Here is a 20,942-nt window from a genome sequence, read left to right on the forward strand (position 1 = left end):
AAAGTTGTTTCTCATGATTAGCAGAGAAATTAGGAAAATACTTAGCCTATTAAAATGAGCAGTCAGAAATGTGATTAGACAGTGAACGAATCATTCATTTCACAGTGAGTTAAACAAAGTGGGCTGATGGTTCGTGCTCTGTGAGTGTATTACCTGACATTGCATACAGTGTGACAGAAAACAGAGAAAAAAAGTAACTAAGGTTTAGCAACAACATCCAGAACATTATGACTACTTAAAGAATGGTCAGTATTTCCACTGGAAACACTTATCCCAATGCAAATTTTTGCACTACCCAGCATGTAAGTATTTACAATGGAAAGAGGCTTCATTTTAATTCATTCTCAATCATTCATTCTCATTTACCTCCTCAGTTGATTCAGATCTTTTCGATAGCAGTATAACATGGCTACAAAAATCTTCTGTGGAAAAGATTCACTTGCAATCTCTCCAAACAGCCTAAACTCCCAAGCAGTAGAAAGCAAACAGCTTGCATAGTACAGTAACAGAGTGGGTTTGAGCTGGAGGAGGAAAAATAAAGGACTTTTCAGTGAACTTTCTGTTCAGTATATTACTACATTGAGTTGATGTCAGTTTTATTCAGTATTCATGCTGCCTGTTGCCTGTCTTGAAGGGCTGAAGAAATGCTGTTCCCATTCACAGAATACAAATCCATATTCCATTTCAATTAATTGTGAAGTAGGAAACTCAGGAACCACAGTGGGTCTGAGGATCTTGTGCCTGTGGAATTAAAATGTACAAAGTAGTCACAACCCAGGTATTATTTTGGGGGGGGGGGGGGAGATTGGTCACTTTTTGATTTTTTTTTTCATTTGGGGTTTTTAAAAATTATCATGAGAATACTTAAAGACTTAGGACAACTGTCAGTGTCTCTGTTCTAGAAAGGGTGAAATCTGGGACTGATAAGCTATAACCAGGGAAACTGCACTTGGTTTGAATCCTTCTGAAAGGCTCAGCAAATGCAACACCACTGCTTTCTGTCCTTTGCCTCATTACAGTGCTGCCAGTGCCATGAATGAAGAACTAAAGCAGCATTTATAGGTTATGCCTTTTTTTCAGATCACAGGAATCCTGAAGAACTCAAGCTAATGCTATGCAAGCCTGCTTGAGCCTTGGAAGCCATCCAACAGTCAGAATGGAGAGATTGGAAGAGATTAATTTCATCTATCACTTGAGTAAAATATCCTGCTTTTGGTTAAAATAGCACTTTTTGACCTCATCCTAGTAAGATTAGACTTTACCTGGTACCAGAGTTATTTTAACACAGGGAAAAATTTTATTGCAGGATTCAGAGAAGGAAGACTGCTCTTTTCACTTCCTTAGGTTAGTGAGTATCAGTTTAAAACTGTATTCATATATTCTACAGTAACACATGGTTGGAGCATCACAGAAGGTTCCTGGCAAGCCATTGTCAACAGCATAGCACAAATGAAGAGTCAGCTCGTTGCCTGGCAGGCAAGAATGCAGTTTCACCACCCCAATACTTTGCTGTTCTAAGACATCTACTGGGACTCATCCAGTGATCAGACTTTAAAGAAATGTAGTGAAAACCCAGATTGGTCATGGGAATTTATTGAGGAATCATACAGATGAAGAGGGAATTTATTGAAGGAATTACCCAAATGAGCCCAGAAGGCTCTAAACAACATAATAGGTCTGGTTTATTGCTAGCATCTAGGGGATAAATTATCCCCTCAAATATAAACTAAAGCCATAAGATGGTAAAGTTATTTGGTAAATGCACCCCAATAAATCAGAAAGAGTCATCCTATTTTCAAAAGCAAAGGTATTTACAGGATTTTGAATTCTCAGCTATATATATACAAAATAATCCAAGAAGCACTTCAAAATCTTAGACATGGTCAGAAGCACAGACCTTCCAGCTACTCCTAGTTTTGTGACATTGACATCAGGTCATCTTTTATAATTTTCCTCCATAACCTTTGTCTTGTCCTCCACAGCTCATGATCCCTCTAAGGCCACCAAGGAACAATACCACAGACAGCTTTCCCTGTAGCTTTCTTTCATTTTTATATGCTATCTTTTACGTTTTGAATGTACTGAGGTGGACTCAAAAAGTAATTACTTATTCCATGTCCTACAAATTTTGTACCAGAGCTATGCTTCTATTATACAGACATTTCCCCTGCATCTCAATACTTGCAGGTAAAAGTTTGTCCATATGAATTACTGCCAATAGTTTTTAGGAATATAACACAACTAAATTAACTATCCCTATAATCAAATACACAATAACAACTATAATTAGTTATTTCTCTCCTGTTTTTCCTTATAATAAAACAAAAAAAGGTCAGGTTTTCTAACACACAAACAAGACTCAACAACAGAAAATACGATCAATGTATGTTTCACTAACAATTTTTAGGCTCAGAGACTAACAAGTCTGTGGAAAAATTGATACACAGAACTTGTGGGCACCACTATAACATTTCCCGTTGTTTTTCCAAGAATCCCATCACCATTTAACATGGCACTTGTAGGAAATACATGAAAAAGAGTGTTGAAGGCAGCATTACAGCAGTGTGGTAACATATACACCATCCAATTATTCCCAAGAACACTACTAAACCTAATCAGCAATATAAATTCTGAGAGGCTAAGATGGGAGTCCCAAAGTACCTCTCTGCAAGACCATTGCCAGCAGTCTGATTGCAGAAGGCAAGATCTGATAAATTAGGCCAACCTTTTGAAGAAACACTAAGGTTGATACGTAACCTGTATCTGAGGAACAACCCAAATCCTAGAGAGGCAACACAAGTACTGAAATGAATATACAATCATGATGTAGTAGAGAATTTAGGTTTCCAGAGGACTGGGGAGGCATCCATGTGTTCAACTTAGCAGGTACAAAGCATACGTATTTTCCCGTTGTGCCAGTTGTTCTGCAGAATAATAATCCTGTGGCCTAACATCTTCAAAGTTTTACTTGCATTTGGAAATTAATGAATGGCACTTCTGTATCTCACCACAGCATATCCCCTGCACCAGTCAGGAGGGTCTAGAAGCTGGTTGTACTGGCTTGGCACACACTGCAGAAACTCTCAGGTTTTCCAAGCTAAGAGAGAGGACCAATATTTGCTGCAGTAGAGCAGCAGCAGAAAACAAGGTGGAAAATCCAGCTCAGACTGTTTCTATCAGGGTTTAATTTAACCTTGTGATAGCACAGTTTAAACTGTGTTAGTATCAGCTACTACTAAGAGATTTATTAGGAAGGAGTGTAAGTGGTGCCTCAAAACTGTATCCTCTATTTGGAAGAGGAAAGTACTTGTTAATATTATGCCCAAATACACCCACAACTCTACAATGGGCTATAGACAGTAGATTTTTTTAGAATCAAATTTTAGCAACTTATTTTTAGCATACGTCAAGCACTCAGTGGAGGGGAAGAGAACCCCCACCAAGTATTCCATTAGTAGCAATGATCTCACAATCATATTCCTGCTGCCTGGGACACTGGTTACTCATAAAATACTGAATGAAAACACTGTCACAAAGTGTGGGATAATGGGAGAGAATCAGAAATAATATATACTTCTACGAGCTTATAAAAATAATTTTTATTTAGTACGTAGTTAGGATCATACAAACCACAATATATGGTTTATTGTGCCTTATTTATTTTTAGAAGGAGGTGAAAATTTTATGAAAAGCAATTATAGGACAAAGAGAAGGGTATCGAGACATCTGCATAACAGATAGGACAGTGCTGTCAGGATTTCTCTATTCCCCTGCAAATATGCTCTAAACTCTTATTAGCTTCTCTGACAGCAACGCCAGTGGTGCCTGCATGATGCACATATTCAAGAATTCCCCACTGGGCCTGAACTCAGCTGCTTTCCAAGAACCTTGTTCTGCCACCCCTTATAACAAATTTCCACTGACACTGTCCTGGCATTCCACTTCAGCTCCTGCTAGAGGATGTCACAATGTGCATAATCTCAACTAAACTAAGTAATGTTGTTATTCTTATACTTCGTGACTGGAAAGGGCTCTAGTCATCAGGACTGGAAATCTATTTTTCCTTTGTCTCTAAATGTGTTACGCCCCAATTTGCATTTTCTGTAAAAGGCAGTGAGAGACTCAAGATGGCAATAGAGAGCTGGGAAAAGCATATTGCAGGAAAGAACTATAAATATCCCTTTTGTTGCTTAATGTGTTGATAAACCTCTTGCTAGAGAGGCCTCTGGTGTTAATCTGCCCATCAGTCTCTCAACAATTCCCTTCTAAAATTATCAACAAATACTTTTGTCAGTAGAGAATGTTTATTTGCAGTTGCACAACTCTCAGTTTGCAGAATATTAGTTGCTTAAAACATAAGCAAACAGCCACAGTCTAGAAAAGCCAGTACTGTGAAAATTAATTCATAACCTTATTTTGCAGTAAATTTAGGGTTATAAGATTTAGCAACGTGTGGCTAAATGTTGCTAAATCTTGGACATATCAAGTGCCTTAAGGGCAAATGTTTTATTAGATTTTTTTTTAAATGGTGATGAGTGCAAAATATTTCAAGATGATTTTAGAAAACAAACACACATTTTATAATTCAGTTTCTACTTTCCCTTGTGTGGAATCATCCTAAAACGCAAACTGGATTCAGAGTTTCTGAATACACCAAGCAACTGCTGTGTGCTCCTTGACAGCTGCTGCCTTCCAGCCCAGAGGCGGCAGCCTGGAAATGATGAATGAACTTATTCATACAGTCGGCAGCTATCTGAGTGTAAGAGATATACCTAATATGCATTACATACATCTGTCTAGAGATACGTACACAGAAACTAAATTTGGTTTAGTAAGCATTGAAAAGCCTCCCAAAAGTAAAGCATTGTAGAATTATCACTGACTAGTGTTTCCCATATTGAATATGTCCAAAAAGGTAACATTTGTAACATTTTATACAAGATTATCCTTATTAGTGTTTGTCCCTTGCAAATCTTACAATAGTATGCCTCTTTCAGCCTAAGTGACTCTACTGGCCAAAGAACTTGCTGCATTAAGGGCTGCGCCAGAGCTGATAAGGGTTTATCCCTTTACTGCTGCAGACTTCAGATCAAGCCTTCAGCTCCTGAGGAAGAAAAAAATGTTTTTTATAAATAGGAAAGACTGATTTCTGTCTAAGCTGCTGTTTCTGATCAGAATGAACATGGAATTCTTTAAAGCTGATTACAAATAAAAATATCTGTGTCTCCAAATGCTTGCCTAACTTTAAACAATTGCCTGCCACTGTCTGCTGAGCTGCAGCTGTAGGGACAGGTGTGCTGACACCCATTTCAAGATCAGAAGAGGGCACTAGGGTTTAAGCTATGTTCAGCATAATCCCAGACAAAGAGGGGGAAAAACCCAGTTAAATGTGTTAGAAACAGTCTTTTGTTCTCCTGGTTGTCTCAAATGAATGAGGAAACACAGGCAGGGCTGGAAGCCCATGGGACCAGGGGCCAAGGCAGCTCCAGGGGCATGTTCAGCCACCAGCATTTACATCAGTGCTTCAGAACTGCAGTAGCCTCACCCAGCTACCACAGTCTTCCCCTCTGTCCCACCCTGCATGGGCAAAGCTTTGCATATTATTTCTCTGTTGGGCTCTCTGCTTGTGACTGTAGTGGCAGCAAATGGGTATGTCACCAGAATGACAGCTATTCACAGGGACACTGAGCTGCCCAGTCCACCATGCTGAGAACCAGTCAGAAGGGTGAAGAGGTGTCCCTTGGGGGCTTGAGAGATGCAGTGAATTTCACACTGCAGCTTAATAGTGATAACCCCCCCCCCCCCCCAAAAGTCACATCATGTCTCGTTCTTCTTGTAGCTATGAAATAGAGTAATTGTGTTATGATTGTTATTCTCCATTAAATCTGATTGTGGTATTCTGATACAGCACAACACAAATTTTCATTACACAAGACTTGCTACAGATTGTGCATGTCTGTGTTAAAAATGGAGTACATTCCGTGGTGATGGACAGGCTGGGGACAGGAGGAACCATTCAGTGTTATGCAGCTGTATCAGCCAGCTCAGCTGTTGTATCTCCCTCTGCTATCAGTAGATAGAGGATTACCTGGAGAAAGAGAACTCAAGCTATACTTCTCCAAAATACCTTCTGCAGGAATAATTTGCTTCCCATTGGTTCTATAGGTGATTTAGGAAGACCTATAACAAATACTACCCAAAATGGACATGTAAATACCTACTATACATCAATAAATCTATATAAATCTGAGTGCAAGAAAGCTCTACTAGGTCAATCCAAGTTGCCCTGTGTGATAGAAGATAAACGTAGAGGACTGTAACAGGAGAGTAAGTGATACTTCCCCAGGTGTCCTTTCCCACCCTCCAGCAATTTCTGGCTCAGGGACTTCAAGTCAGATGTTGCCTTTTTGTTAAACATCCCTTGGTGGATTTTTCCTGCATTGATTTCCTCTAGAGGTGAAGCAAAAAGCTAGAGAGCAATATAGTGAATTAATTTTCCTCACATTCACTTATGTTGTCACTGAAGACTGACCCCAAGATTCAGCCTTGCCCTGCATAGAAGTTGGACCTGCACAAGGCTGTTGAAGAAGCACCTATTGGCTACAACTGGCTTTGAGGCATAAGCTGAGCATTTTGTCTATAACGCTGCCCAACTCATCATGTTCCTTCCTTTCAGCTGGATAGCTGGATATGAAACATGTGAATGTCCCTCCTGAAAGTCCACATTCACCTAAACCAGCCTAATGGAAGCAATTCAGCTTTTTCACGACTTAGCAAAATCAGATGCCAGAAAAACCTTTAAGAGAAAACTCTTTAAAGAAGCACCTCAAGTACAATCACTGTTTAAAAATACATTTATATTTTACTGAAATGGAAAAGTCAGGTCCAGCACAAATAATGGGGAACACTAGTTGGAAAACCAGCAGGAAACGTATGTACGTGTAGCAGCCTTCACTCCACAGATATCAGCTATCCCACAGCCAGTGCAGAATCACAGTACCCTTATAATTGCATTAACTGTAGCATATATCAAAATACTGGAGAATGCATTAACTAAGATAAATTTCTTAGCATGCAACTTTCCATCAATTTTTAATTGTAAAATAATTATTTGATTCTATGCACTAAAATAACTGAATAATCTACAGGACTGTCCAGTATAGACTGTAGTAGGATTTCTTACTGTTAGCTTGTAATATGTGTACATGTGTATGGTGTTTCTATTTAGAAAGCATCTCACAGTAAGAAAAAATTATCCATCAAGTATTATATTATCTTGTGTATATTTCTCTGTAAGCTAGAGGGGGCAAAAATTGGGCTTTATGCCTAGAAATGTTTCAAACAAAGTAATTCAAATTGCATTTTATAACAAGGAGTTCTTGGTACAAGAGGCCATCAGTCTTCGCAGTTTTTTAAATGTTGCATGTCAAAATGCAATATTCCTACCATTTATTTCTGCTTTAAGAATTTATTATCTACTTTAAGGAATAATTGTTATTGTGTTCTACTGAAAAGTAAGTGAACAAAACTGAATTTTCTCATGCTGTTCCAATATAGACAGAGACAGAAAGGGACTGGCACATTTATGTGTAAATTAGGGAGTAGCTTTAGCAAAGGAATTACTACACTGGGTAGAACTAAAAAAAAATAAATAAAATAGAACAATCAGAGAACAAAACATTTGTGTTTCTGAGGCAGCCTGTGTTCAGAGATTGTACTGGCCTATACAGTACAGCACCTCCCCACAGAGTAACCCTATAAAAGCCCATCAATATGCAGTTTTCAAATGTATTTGAGTCTAACATGTCTTTCTGTAGAATTTATCAAATCCTGTCAGATGACTCAAGACTGCTCTAGCCTCTCCTTTGAGCCGAGACCTTGAAATCTTATTCTGCAGCTTTTAGATCACCTTTGCAACCTGTTGTCTCCCAGGCAGGTATCTCCCTCTGTTTGACTGAGAAGGTACCAATACTAACCTAAAACCTCAGAACAATGTACACATCATTAGCACAAATATCAGCACATGAGGAACCCATATGAACTTGTGAGAAAAGGAATGAAGAGGTAGTGAGGTAAACCTGTTGTACATGCTGTACAATGGGCTTTGCCAGGAGACCTAAGCAACTTCATGTTGTTCAGCTGGTAAAAACATGTGCATATGTAAAATATAAATTAAAAACAAAGAGAATATGTAGAATTCCTAAAAATTAAACTTTGTTATCAGGGAAGACTTTGTCAGAAGTTTCTTAATTTGTCACAAATGACTAATGACACCACTGAAGTTTACTTTACTACTAATCACAGATTGGCTATCACTTCTCTCCAAAACTATCTGCTTTTGGTTTTGTCTTTGGTTTAAAACTTAAACAGTTGACTGAATAAGCTAAAAATGCAGGTTATCAAACACAAGAAGTATTGTCTTTCATACAGTCCATCACATGCTTACAGAAGGCATGTCATTTTTATCTGAGGACTAATATAAGAACCTGTATCTTACCAGATTCTTCTTGTAGTCAGTAATCACACCTCAAAATTAGCAAAGTCACAAGAGTGCATCACTGAAATGTATTATGTTACTGGACAGCTATTTTTTTCATGCAAGTTACAGACATAAGCACAGAGGAGGGTCTGACTGCATGATTAAAGATATGATCTGCACAAAGAACTAAAAGGGCAGTAACACCCACAAAAATTTACTACAGTTACACTTCAGGATCATGGCAGCATCGTCTTGGAATGTCTGGATATTTTTGCACAGACAGTGCAGGGGGCATACACCATCAGAAATATCCAAAGGATTTCCATTAGCCAAAAAGAAGAAAATACTTAAGGAGGAGATATTCTTGGCTATAAAAGTTATTATACTGAGGTGCAGCTCTTAAAATGTTGAAATTGGTCTCCCTGCTCCTCTGGTGCAAGTCTGGCTCAGAGAGAAGGATTCTTGATGGTACCTTAGAAGAACTGGGAGCTGAATATGAGCTGAAGCAGTTAATTTATGACTAATGCCTGCTAGTGATAGCAGCAAAAGTTCATGTTTATCAGAAACATTGAAAACTTCAAGGGCAAACATTCACAAAGGTGAGAGTCAATAATCAATAATGCCTTAATAAAGCTGGAAAGTCAAGAAACATAAATGAGTATTAATATTATTTTTAAAAGGAAGAAAACCAAAGTTATATTAATGCAGATGTGGAATAAGAAACTCTCACAGCAAATGGAAAAATAATTAGGATAAAAGTGTGGCAGCTTAGAGGGATTGATTTGCTCTTTGAAAGTTAATAATGAAAGGCTGTTTTGAAAAGAAAAACCAGGTCTGCTTAAAGGCAAACACTTCTTACTTGTATGTATAAAAACCTGAACAATAATAATGAAAAGTTGAAAGCTAGGGGTGTATTTTGGGGGAATACAGAATGTCCTAGAAGTTAAATGGGAATAAAAAACACATAGTTTGAAATCACTTTTTGCCTGTTGAGATTTTTAGAGAGAGAAGTTACATGCTACAGAAATTGCCCCTTTCTCTTGGAAAAGGGACAATGATTTTGCAGATCTTCCTTTAAATTTAGACCTTTGGTATTTTCAAGTATTGAATATACCATCAGGAAGGGTTAGGAGCAATATGCATATACCATCAGGAAGGGTTAGGGGCAATATGCCAGCTTTGCTGATATCATTCCTTTCTATCTGATCAAGCCAGTAACAGATTGGACACAGATTGATCAGGATAAATTCATTTGGAGATCAGCTCTCCCTGGAAAAAAGCACCACATGAAGTTAAACATAGTTTCATGGTATTATGAAAAAATGAGGAAAACAACACAAAAAAAGCAGAGAAATACTTTGAGATACTCAGCATTTGTAAATGAAGGGACTTTCAAAGGAAGTGATAAAAATTAGGCCAGGATTACCCTAACACCTAACATTGAGCCTTTTTAATGTACTCTGTCACCTAATGAAAAAGCATTTCTATACGGATTGCTGTAGGGCAGCTGAACACACACATATTAAAATTCCCTATGAAATCCTCCCAGTTCTTATTAAGGCAAGCAAAGGAGACATGAGGACATGTCATGCTCCCTTTTATATTATTCTCTCCTCAGAGCACCGTAGGGATTTGTGGGGCATTTAGTGCCAGCTTGCGAACAGCTCTCCCTAACAACCATCCAAGTGACCAGAGCATCCTAGGACTGTGCCCTTTTGATTCTAAAAGGAATTTTTCTGAAGACAAAAGAGCCACCACCACCCATCCCAAATCCAAAACAGACTAAAACTCTGGAGAATTTGCAAATTTACAATAAAATAAAACCATAGCTAATTTCTAACAGAGCAGTGCTCTCTCTTTTCAAGTTTTGTGTAGCAAAACATCATTTACTTTAATCTCACTATTACATTATAGTTTGCACCACTGTAATTACCTCTCTGAACAGAGATTCCAAAAGGATTCAGAAGGTGTTCATTGTTGTGGCCTTTTACATAGTGTACTTGTGCTCATGTGATTATTGTGATAGAACAATTTGCATGCCAGCTATTTTCTACAGCCAAATTATAATCTTATATTTTGATAACATTTATAATGAACATCTTCATGCAAGAAGGCTGATTTATTTAAATGCACAGATTTTTAGTTTAGGGGATGCTGTCTTTACTTTTTAAAATATTAGGTTTAGAGATCTGAAGACCTGAAGAAAAGATTCTTCACCATAGAACTGTACCATATATTTTCTGTCATTTAATGGGGCTGTAAATGTAAGGCTGAAGTATGAAAAAAACTTAAGGAAACAAACTGCTTTCCCGTGGTTTGTGTCATATTAAGCATCGGCCATGACTACACGTGCAAGGTCTCCACATAGCTGAAAATGCAAAGAACAAAAATGCTGATACCCAGTGACCCCATGGGAGTTGCTCAGAAGTACCAATGACAACCTCTGCTCCTTATCTCTTCTGCATTTGTATTTTTGGAGGAAAAAAAACCCTCTCAGCTTCTACTTCTCTGTGGTAGATGTTGAGAAATACATGTCCACTGCAACAGTGACTAGTGCACAGGCCTGTTCCTCGTGCACAGCACACACAAAATACCATTTTATACAACTGAACTGGAGAGCGAGAAGTCTTGCTCAACATGCCTCTTTCTTTAACCACAGAATTTACTGCATGTTACAACAGCTAACAAAATTTTAAATTGCGGTTTTACTGAAATGTACAGCTAACCAACAATCCTCCTGAAAGAAAAAGTGATTACGTAAAGCCAGAATGCATTGCAGCATGACAATGCACACATTTCAGATCTAAAACCTTCCAGGAAAATAAGCAGTTAGGAAATCTCACCAAGACATTGTGGAATTTAGACAATTTTTACAATCTGAGGAGCCAGCCTCGAGACTAGAACAGTTTCTCCAGGGGGAAGGCAGTTGGTAGGGTCAGCTTTGTTAGGCAATGCTCATCCATAGTTTAGGAAATGTTTTTGATGAGCCTTATGGGGTAAAAGAGAGCTCCTTCCACCCTGCAGGCTAAAATTCTTAAGTTTCACGCACAGCTCACAATAGCCATAAATGACTGAAAGAAAGCAAGCTGTATTTTCCCACCCGATAAATTCCAGCAGTAATCTCCAGAGTTCTGAATGCATGGAGGAAGTGGTAGTTTCCTACTGCAGGAAAGCAGTTACAGTAACATTATGGGCTAAATTAATGTAACGTGAACCATGACAACTTACTCCTTAACTAAATGCTAACATTACCCTGCAGGTCCATGAGATACTGGCAGCACATGTGCAAGTTAAACATCAAAACTCAGATGAAGTCACCATATGCTTGTCCCCTGGAAGGAAAAGTCACCTTTAAGAAATTATAACCGCTCTTTGCTGTGCTGTTTGTCTTTAATGCTGGGAAACAGAACATGAAAAATACTTCAGCAATGTAAATCTTCCGAAGCTGAAAACCATTGCTACACTAAACCTCATCTTGTCTGCATGGCACTTTGTTTTAGGGGTGTAACAAGATACTGTGAAAATGCAAGCAAACTTGACCTTACCCTCATCTTTGGACTTGCAAAATGATCTCTGCTTGAAACTTCCTCACATTTCCTTTCATGTGCCAGATCAAGACTGAGACCAATCAGATAAAGCAGCGTGTCTTGAAGGCTTGACTCGCAGCTGTCCAGACAGTTAACCTTAGCTATGGAAAAAAAAACCAATAATCAAACAATCCGTTTTCTTTGCAGGCTTACAACTGCTGTATCACATGATGTGACACTAATTTCACAACAGTGTATACTTTGAAGCTGACAAGTGTTAAGCCATGATTAAAAATTCCAAATGAATGTAAGTACCTGTCACTCAGATGGGTCCCTCAGTTGCATTGGTGACAACGGGAAAACAACCAGGGATCCATCTGCCCATTTATGTACAGAGAAGGTGCTGCAGAGACCAAATTACAGGGTGAACCAGCTAACTTTCTCAGCACCTGTAGATCAGACACACAGTTGACTCACAAGCAGCCTAAATTAAATGCAGTTAGCTTTCATTTTACCATTAGGACCAAGGACAATGCAGTGTGTAGAGAAAAAAACAAATCCCAACCCCCCAAAAAAACACTATGGGAAAATTTGCAGACTTGTTTGCAGACACTCTCAGGTCTGTTATGGTCAGTTTTAGTAACTGGTTCACAAAATAGGTGGTTTAATCAGTTTATTAAAACATGTATCCATGAAAGAGCTGTATCAAGGATGCACCAATTATAATAAAATAAAAAAGAAGTGTAATTGGATAACATCAGTGCCTGCAGTGCAAATTGTGACTTTTGAAGTAACCTCATTTCAGGCAAAAATGACAGCTTTATACAGGCAGTTTGTCCTTGATAAATATACTACAGCCTATTGTATGTGTTCTGAATATGCATTTATAATTAAGAAAATACGCAGTGATTTGTTAGAAGGACACTTGATAAAACACTCATTCCAGAACCTTTTTAGAGTAATAAATTCACTTTAAGTAAAATGCAGCTTTTAAAACTAGAGGTTTTAAAATTGTAATAAATAGATACTATAAACATAAAATACCAAATGAACATACTAAGTAGGAACACTACAGATGATTCAAATGAAGAACTAAAAGCTAGGAAACAGAAAAATTCAAAACATTCTCAATAATTAATAGTTACAGCAAATATTCAAACCAGTTGTTTAGTCTAGATTAAATCCTTATTTGGGACACAGTAGCTTAAAAATGCCTTCTGATGTTCATATGCTGGCTTTCTTTCATGGAGGAATAGAAGGAATGTGGAAGAGGAATAGTGACTGTTTGCTCTCAAACACTTACTTGTATGAGCAATTTTACCACATGAAGAATCCTGCTGAATTTACCAGGACTATTTGTGTACAGGGTTCCTCATGGACATGGTTGTTCACAAAATTTAAGCCATTAAAGGCTATTAAGTCTTTTCTCAAGAAAGTGGAAGCAAGGAAAAGATTTGAGGAATGTTTTGTCCAGTAAAAAGTACAAGTATTAAAATTATAGATGGTCAGAGATTCTGTCAATCAAGGAGGTGACTAAAAGCAAATCAGAAGTGTGTGGATCATTGAGACTTAGAAAGTACTATTTTTTTAACACCTTTTTTTAAAAAAAAGGTTGCCCAAAAGAGATGGGTAAAATAATCCCAGACACAGTAAACATCTGTATCTTGTGAACACCCTTCTTTGACTACAGAGCAGAAACTTCCAGAACAAAACACAGCTTCTTCTCCCCTACCCACACCAAGAAATGTGACATAAAAATGTTACAAAACAGACTCCGCTCCTTTGTTTTGGTTTTTAAAAGCCCACATTAATTTTGATTAAAGCAGGGCCTAAATACTATAGCAGTTCACCCTCAACTCTGGAGAAAATAGCAGCCATTTTCGCTGTCAGACCAATTTTCTCAAGTCACTCTAAATTACCACGGTAGCATATGTTTCTCTACAGAGGCCCTCATGTTGCGTGAGTACCCTGGTAAATTCCAGGACTCTCCTACAGCAGTGGAAAGAAGCAGTGATTTTAAACCCCTTGTAATCCCACTGCCTCAGGGCCATCTACGTATTACACATCAGATCTTTGCTGGAAATTTTTCATTTCACCTACACCCCTTTTTCTTTTAAGCTGGGAGATGTCAATGTTAGCACTGGATGCCTCCTTGGATTCTCATTTCCATGTGCACTCACAACTGCTTTCAAGAAAGGGGTAGCAATGGCATGGCACTACAGTAGTTAAGTCAATACGGACTCAGAGTTATCTGATTTTCATGTCCACCTACAGCAATTTGCCTTTATGAATGTTTTTCATCACTGAAAGTGAAATCTGTGTCTCTCAGGAGCAATGGGCTTTCAGATATACAGTTACACCAATTCAAAACCTACTCTCAACAAAGAATTAATATCTTTAGAAACATGACACTGAAATGATGGCATTATAATCACTGAAAGATTTAAGCGGACATGATTACAGTAATTTATATCTCGATGTGATTACGGTAATTTGTATCTATTAATTAACACACATTTTAAATCTCTTGCCATGTTAACTTTTTTAAGGAAATGATACACTTCAACTTAATGATGTGAAATTTGTCCCAAATGTTACTTTCCTCTTTTCAGTTTTGTTGCACAACTATAACATATCAGAAAACAAAAAGTACCAGCTATAGAAGTATTGTTACTTAGATGTGATCAGAATGAAGCCATGAATATTTCTAGCAGTGTTGAAGGCTTTTTTTGAATGGTCTTCTGCACAAGTGACATAACTGTTTTCTGCTTTTGACTTCATCAGTCATATAAATGAAGTTAGATTTTGCTTGTGTATAATTCAGATTCATCTGCATTTCCAAACTACAGGGGAGAGAGGATTGTTAAAGAATAAATATATTGAGCAATTAAAATTAATGCCTAGAGTGGAATCTTGCTAGGATAATAATAATTAATAACAGATAAGTAATAATACCTCTTACTTTATGTGTTGAAGGGAATTTGAAAACATGAACAGTAAAGTGAAACTCTCAACAGGCTTCCCTTCCTTATTTTCTCTCATGTCTCCCTGTGACATGAGGGCTCCCCAAGCCACCACTTAACTATGTTAAAAACTGGAAAAAAGCTGGTGTTGGAACAACTCTACAGTCTACATTTAATGCTCTCGCTGATATTTAGCTCTCAATGCTGGCCAAGCTTTTTCTCCTAGATTTGGATAATGATCCCTACCTTTGGAGAAGTTTGTGTAAGTAGTGGCAAGTACTCAGGTTAGATGATGATGGTAATGAAAGAAAATAACTAACAAACCCCAGAAGCAAGTTAGATAAAAAGGTCACACACCAAACAGTGCCAAAGTAAAGTGAATTTGGCAGATGATGAAAGAGAGGGGAGGAAAACCAGTGCCAAATCCAAATTATCACTCATTAGCACCACCCAGAGCAATCCTTTCCTTCCTAGAGTACACAATCAAATGCTGTTGATCTTCCCCAACTTCTAGCTGTTTTAAGGCAGAAGAAAATCAAGTTTCAAGAAAACAAACAGGCCTACAGCCTAGGATACATATCCTTGTCTCCTTTCCCTGTTAGGTCTTTGAATCCTGGGCAGGACTAAATTCCATGTTTCTCATTAATCATCATTTTAATGTTTTACAGTTACAGTAGCAAGCCAGAGCCAGCAGCACCTTTGCTTGTACCATAAATTGGCATAATTTCAAAATTGCCATAATTTCAGAAAACAGGGGACACACATGATTTGTATTTACTGTTGGCAGCAGTTTATACCAAAGAAACGTTGTGTCAGGACACTACAATAGCTTTTAAAAATCCAGGAGAGTGCTCTATGCAGCATACCTTCTAGTAGTTTACTTCAAGCTACCAATGTATAACATTGTTATACTGCTGTCTCATAAGAACTGACCAATAAAGCTCAGCTTTGTTAAGCTGACTCAAGTACGAGTCATGAATATATGTATTTTTAACTTAAAAGCTAAATTAGAAGCATTTGACTCCAGATACATCATGTAAATAAACATACATAGCTGCAAAAACCAAGTCCAGAAATTCTGTGAGGACATGCAAGGAGGAAAGCACTAAAGTTAATGTTAAAATTCATTAAAAATTTGCTGTTGTTTTAATTTAAACTAATAGAAAGTTCTCCATTTGTCAGTTTGATAAAATACTCATTTATAAAAGCTCCTACCAGATATTGTTTTTATATGGCTTACTTTTTACAGTTCACATAAAACACATATATGGTTTATATAATTATTTTACTAAACTCACAAGGATTTAAGAAAATCCTTTAACAAATTGTCAAAAACTTTAAGTTAGCCTCTCCTGAAGAAATAGCAGATAATATTTATTCATGAGTTATTAGATGTCAGTTCAATACCTAACACCTCTCAATGTTCTTTGCAAAAATGACAATGTTTAGCTGTGTTCTCAGCTGCCCAACTTCCCCTAATTCATTCTAGAATTTCTTACTACCACCGCCTACATTATTTATGAAGGTAATACCTACCTTGAAGCAGAGACTTTGATTTCTTATAAATATATACAATAACTAGAACAAAGGGAACCAAAACTAATAACAGAAGATTTAATCACAGTAAATCAAGTAAATATTATGGAACACATTTTACAACTGGGTAAACTGAACTGAATTGAACAAGGTGACGGAACAAAGTAACAGCAGACTTGGAAATCAAAGCAAGAAATCTTATCTCACTATTTATTTTAACTAAGCCCACCGGATATAAGCAGCACATATGACACACTCTCCACTGCATGCCTTGCTCATGCAGCAGATGTTTCTTAGAAAGAATGGCTCATTGCTGTCCAGAGAGCTACTTGTTGCTTAATGTCAACTGACAACACAGAAATCACCTCCCTTGCTGGAAATGATGAAGATGTGACAGAAGAGGTGCTGTGTTTATTATAGACTTCTCCCCTGCCCCTTCCCCAGACTTTCTGAAGAACAAAAATATTACCTTGGAAATTTAGATAGAAGAACATGCCTGTATGGAATGAGATAACCCAGCAAGAGGCTACTTGGATTGTTTCTTTAGTTTCTCATCTCTTCAGCTATTAAATGGCCAGTCTTTAGTATGCCTCATAATTTTAGTCATCAAAACAAAAAGAACAAAAACTTGTAATACCAAGATAAGTATTTTTGTTCCTTTTTTTTCCTTTAAATAACTGACCACTGCTAACTCTTGAAATAGCAGTACGTGACATAAGAAATTACCTCTAGCTTATTATTTTTCAAGATGTCTCCCTTTCCTAGCCCACTGAACTCATTTGTGCTGCATCACTTACAAATTCCTTGTAAAAGTCATACTGAGTCCCTTTTCTCCTCCCATTTACACTATAAGACCAATCAATGCCAATAGGCTCATCATGCTAATGACTAAAAAATACACAGTCTGTCCCTAATTGAATAAACAATGACAAAGACAGAAAAAAAAATAAATCTGTCATGTTACCCTCACTTTCCCCAAAAAAGCCACAGGAAGGAAGGAAGGATGGAAGGAAGGACGGAAAACTGCTTGACTTGATACACTAATGAATGCATTTAAATTAAAACCTGATTATTGTCATAATGCATTTGTACTTTGGAAATCAAATTATTACCTGAATAGAAAGACAAAAGAAATGAAGCATGGCCTAGAATGGAGTCGTAGAGACAGCATTCTTTAGTTTACTAAACCAGCAGATATCTCTGTGTAAAACTGCTAGTAGGTTTTGCTTGATTGGGGTTGTTTGTTGGGGTTTATGATTTTGATTCTTCAAAAGACTGAACTTCATGAATTGTATGTGAAATCTAATTTCAGTGCCAATTACTTTCTGTAGCTTAATGAAAAAATATATTCATAGTAATGCAGATTTCATGTGTTTAGATTTCATTTGAATACCTAATGAGGAAAATGCAGACAGAAAATTATTGTGCCTCTTTAGGTCGAATGGAAATCAGCTAATGTTACTGTAACAGAATTTCTTGGTGGACAGATTTCACAGACATTTCTAATCCATCTGCAACTTCCTGAGCAGGTGGAATGTGTTTGAAATAGAAGCGTTCTTAACTCTGCAGTGCTAATTCTATAAATGTGAAATGTAGGAATGTCTTATTTTTCAGTGTTGTTTTTTGTTTTGTTTTGTTTTGTTTTTAAGCAGCGTATACTTGGACATTTATATAATAAATTCCTCTTCCAGATAAGGCTGACCAATACTTCTCACTGTCACTGCAAGTAAGAAATAGCAACTCAAATTAAAATTGAGTCTCTAGAAAAATAAAATGACCAAGACAGAAGCACTGAAAGTCTGGAAGTAAAAAATACAATGCAGAACTTTTTGGATGTATATAAAATGAACTGAAAGAGTTAAACGATATAGGAAATTCTAGTTACTGTAATAACACACAACCACCATGACACACATTTTCTACTCCAAAAAGGGTTTTCTTTGATAGAATCATGAACAGTTACAGTTTTCTTTACCATACCTACTCTTTTCTTTTTTCCTACCTTTAGATTAATGGACATATTATAATACACTAATATATCTATATTTTATTATACATTATAAACCCCAAAGATTTTATTGGAAGAGGCTGAGAAAAGATGTGGCACAAGAAAAAACAAAGAAATGGAAACAGATCCCACTTTTGTTCCAAGCAACAAGTGTTTTGTAAGCCAAGGATATAATTCATGTGGAGACAGACCATGCTTCTCTCACCTAAAAACTTGCAGTGTTGGTGGTGATTTAATACTTCTAGCCTCAACAGAGCTAGCTGAGCTCAGCAATGTGCTATCGGAAAAGAAAACCACAGCACAGATTGAAGACGTTTCATGTAAGTCTCATGAAACCCACACAGTAGACAAGACTCCAAGGCTTCCTTCAACTACTGTCCTCATGGGACTACTCATATGAGTTTGAAGCCTTGGGTAGATGGGGACACTGCATCTTAACCATTACAATATGGAAAGGAGGGTACAAAAGAAAGATATTCTAACCACCATGATTCATGAGGTGGAAAAGCACCAACTCAAATATTAGCACAAAACTCTTAACTTCAGTTGTGATGCTAGTTACATTGAAGTCAGACAGAAAAAGCAGTAAGCTGGAGCTGCTATCAAAGCTATGATGATAGTCAAATATCACCCCATCATTTCCTATCAAATGAGTTATCAGACACTTTTCTCTAGAATCATGCAATACTATATGCCTTAACTATATTTTTTACTATGTATCTTTCCCAAGATGTAAAACTGAAGCCTTAGTGTATTTTTGTATCAAATATTCTGGTGTTTTAAACTTGCAGTCAGTAGCTTACATCATTAACACTAGCATTTTAACACAAATAGAAAGACCTTGACTTATTAGTATTTTATGATTAAATAAAAAGGGCCTTAGGGGCTTTCTTAAAAAATAAAACTTCATAAAGTAGTGACAAATTAAAAATTAAGCATCAACATACTTCTAAATTCGTAAAGTCTAGAAAACATTAATAAATGCCATTATTCCTGTACTTGCTCTAATGGTTGCTCCAGACATTTGCCCCTTTCAGAGTAAAGACCCTCTTTCAGTGAGTCAGTGCTCACCGACCTCCACACACACTTCCAGATTCTTTCTCTCCATATTTTTATATTTTCTTTCAGCTAACTTGAAAAGTGCAGCCTCAATCTACCCTGAAAGATGAAGAAAACAAAGGGACCTTGTTCACACATCATGTCTCAACCTCTCCCATGGCTACTGTGGTTTGGATTTCCATGGTGAAACCAGGAACATTGTGTGGGCAGAGCTGGATTTCCTTGTTTGGATACTGAAGAAAAACCCGCTCCTCTCTGCAACAAACAAACAGGACTGTCATATTTTTAATGTGAACAAACAACCCTAGGAACCTCAGACAACCTGGAAAGCCAAGAAACACCTCTGAAATCCTGTGATGATAAAAATTAAATACAGCAGTTTCTACAGTGAAGTTACAAAGGGGGAACCAAGTAATAAAGCCCTAACCTTTCCCTTTATTGTCAATGTCTTTTAGAGCATTTTGTCCACCTGCTTGATCAAAATTATCCAATATTAACAAATGTATTACGATTCAAGAACAGTTATTGTTCAGTTAAAGTCTCATTAATGTTGCATATAATTACAACACAATCCTCTGATTTCCATTTCCCTCCCCAAAAAGGACAGTAAAAACTATGCAGCAAGGTAATAAGACAGACTTATCTTACAAAAATTAGAGATCACATGTTTAATACTATTATTTCCTCTTTGGAAATGACTGTCTTATGCCTTTTTAATAAAAAAAAAGAGAAGGGTTATAAAATATATATGAAAAAAAATCGTCACTGCCAGATGAAAAGGATTCCAGATAAGTAGCACTCCTAATTTTGCAAGTTATAAAGGCATAGAGTTGTTTGAAGTTGGAGACCCACGCAGATGATAAGCTGCTTTCAAGAGCCAGCATTAGCCCATCTCCTCAGTCCCTGGCTACCCTTTTCAAGACTATTTCTGTAAATGTGACAAGGTGTTAGATTGCCAAGATTGCCCATTAAAATGCTTCAAGGTCCTGTCATCTACTAGGAGAAATCACCTGGCCACAAGCTTTCATCGGTTTAGATGTTTTGACCATTAAGTCATGGGTGTACCATAACCCTTGGAGACCTATTTATAGCTCTTATGCTTCACTGGAAGGTCTCAAATTAAAGGTAAAAGATTACTTCAGTTCTTTTATACACAGGATAACACTTGTTGAAATAGTTCAGTTGGATTTGTAGAGCAAAAGGAAATCAAGCACTCACAGTGCTGCCTTTGAACAGTGAAAGGAGCTTTTATTCTTTTTATAAATATCATATTTTGTATGAGGTTTATAAATATACTTGGCAAAGAAGTTTCCTCCAAATGTTAGCAATTTCATATATTTCATTTAGAGGATATTGACCCAGTTGATTCA

At 37.1% G+C, this 20,942-nt stretch overlaps 1 long non-coding RNA gene across 1 annotated transcript; it reads right to left on the reverse strand.

Moving 5' to 3' along the window:
• Nucleotides 1-379: 379 nt before the first annotated feature.
• Nucleotides 380-12,405, reverse strand: LOC115946441 (uncharacterized). The gene is made up of 3 exons (XR_004080519.2): nt 12,322-12,405; nt 12,025-12,167; nt 380-521 (listed from the first exon to the last, which is right to left on the reverse strand). It is a non-coding gene; the product is annotated as an uncharacterized lncRNA (long non-coding RNA).
• Nucleotides 12,406-20,942: the final 8,537 nt, after the last annotated feature.

Source organism: Melopsittacus undulatus, chromosome 9 (genome assembly GCF_012275295.1).
Source record: "Melopsittacus undulatus isolate bMelUnd1 chromosome 9, bMelUnd1.mat.Z, whole genome shotgun sequence".
In the NCBI taxonomy this organism is placed as follows: domain Eukaryota; kingdom Metazoa; phylum Chordata; class Aves; order Psittaciformes; family Psittaculidae; genus Melopsittacus; species Melopsittacus undulatus.